Below are 2,243 nucleotides of genomic sequence, written 5' to 3' on the forward strand. Positions count from 1 at the left end.
TATGGTTAGGGTTAGGGGCTAGGGAATGCATTATGTCAATGACTGGTCCCCACAAAGATAGCCAGACACGACTGTGTGTTTGTGTAAGTGTGTGTGTGTGTGTGTGTGTTTGTGTGTCCATGTGCGTGAGTCTGTGTGTGTGTGTGTCCGTGTCCATGTGTGTGAGTCTGTGTGTGTGTGTGTGTGTGTGCTAACTGTGCTTTGGTCTTGTCCGATAACAACAGAAGTCTCTGTTTCAACACTTCTGGGTCGACCTGGTTCAGTTTCCACCCGTCTTCCCCCCCAAACGTTAACTTTCTTCTCAGATTAAACTCTGGTTCATTGACTTCAGGATGTCCATCAGCTGATTAAACTGCAGCTCATCCTGTATCCAAGGAAACCGATTTATGGTTTCCTTGACAACATGTTGACGACTCCCTGTTCCTGCACACTGGGACAGGAAGTAGAAACTCATCACGTCTCAGATCCTCATGTTGGGTTTCTGATGAATCAGCTCATCATCAACATTTGTGTGAAGTCAGTTCATTAAAAACCTAAAAAGACAAAGAAATGAGAAAAGCAACAAAAAAAAAGAAGTTTTCTGATCATTACCGTATGACAGGGGTACTCCACGGTTAGGGGGGTCCTCAACAGTTATGGGGTACTCCTCGGTTAGGGAGTCCTCAGCGGTTAGAGGGGTACTCCTCCGTTAGGGGAGGTACTCTGTGGTTGGGGGGTGTACTCTGCAGTTAGCGGGGTACTCCACTGGCAGCTGAACTGGTCTCAGACTGAGACCAAAATGAATGGTTTCTGTTGGTCTCCATCCAGATTATGAATGGTTTCTGTTGGACTCCCTCCAGATCATGAATGGTTTCTGTTGGACTCCCTCCAGATTACGATTGGGTTCTGTTTTTCTCCATCCAGATTACGATTAGTTTCTCTTGTTCTCCATCCAGATTATGAATGGTTTCTGTTGGTCTCCATCCAGATTACGATTGGTTTCTGTTGTTCTCCATCCAGATTATGAATGGTTTCTGTTGGTCTCCATCTAGATATAAGATTGGTTTCTGTTGTTCTCCATCCAGATTATGAATGGTTTCTGTTGTTCTCCATCCAGATTACGATTGGTTTCTGTTGTTCTCCATCCAGATTATTGTTCTCCATCCAGATTACGATTGGTTTCTGTTGTTCTCCATCCAGATTATGAATGGTTTCTGTTGTTCTCCATCCAGATTATGAATGGTTTCTGTTGTTCTCCATCCAGATTACGATTGGTTTCTGTTGGTCTCCATCCAGATTATGATTGGTTTCTGTTGGTCTCCATCCAGATTATAAATTATATCCAGTACGTGCTAACTGCTGTGGGGTTAGCAGATTATTTATGAGAATGAATAAAATAATGATCCTATGAGATGGCTGTGCGGATTTGTTTTTTTCATGAATACATTTGGGTCCAGTTTTCTGTTTAGTTGGTTATTAATTAACAGTTTATAGACGTTTTTTATAGTTTAATAATTTACAAACCATAGAAGCTAGCGACTTACCAATGGTTGCGTCTAAAAGGTAACGAGTTAGCGGTTACGGAGGTCTCTTCAGGTGATTTTCTATCCTGCCTGGAACTTCCAGACGCTTTTGGGTTCGTTGAGCTTTAAACCCAAACTGTTACATCCAATAAAAACAATACAATAATCCATAATTCATCGCGTTTTGGCTCATTTATACCGCTAGCTTGCGACTCCGTCTCTCCTCTCTGTTGTTTAGGGAAATACAATTTCAATTCAATTTAATTTAATTTATAGTATCAATTCATAACAAGAGTTATCTCGAGACCCTTTACAGATAGAGGAGGTCTAGACCACACTCCAGAATTTACAAGGACCCAACAGTTCTAGTAGTCTCCTCCAGAGCAAGCAACAGGGCCACAGTGGAGAGGAAAAACTTCCTTTTAGGCAGAAATCTCGGTCAGACCCAGACCCAGACCCAGGCCCAGACCCAGGCCCAGACCCAGACCCAGGCTCTGGGTAGGCGGTGTCTGATGGGCCGGTTGGGGTTAGAAACAGTCACAAAAAAATAAAATAAAAAAATAGTACTTTGTAGTAGTTCTTTGTAGCATAGCAGGGTACTGTGCAGCGTTACAAGGCACAGCAGGACGCAGCAGAACGTAGCAGGATGTGGCAGGATGGGGCAGTACGTAGCGGGATGTAGCGGGACGTAGCGGGACGTAGCAGGATGTGGCAGGACGCAGCTGAACGTAGCAGGATGTG

This window comes from Etheostoma cragini, chromosome 1, assembly GCF_013103735.1.
Source record: "Etheostoma cragini isolate CJK2018 chromosome 1, CSU_Ecrag_1.0, whole genome shotgun sequence".
Lineage (NCBI taxonomy): Eukaryota > Metazoa > Chordata > Actinopteri > Perciformes > Percidae > Etheostoma > Etheostoma cragini.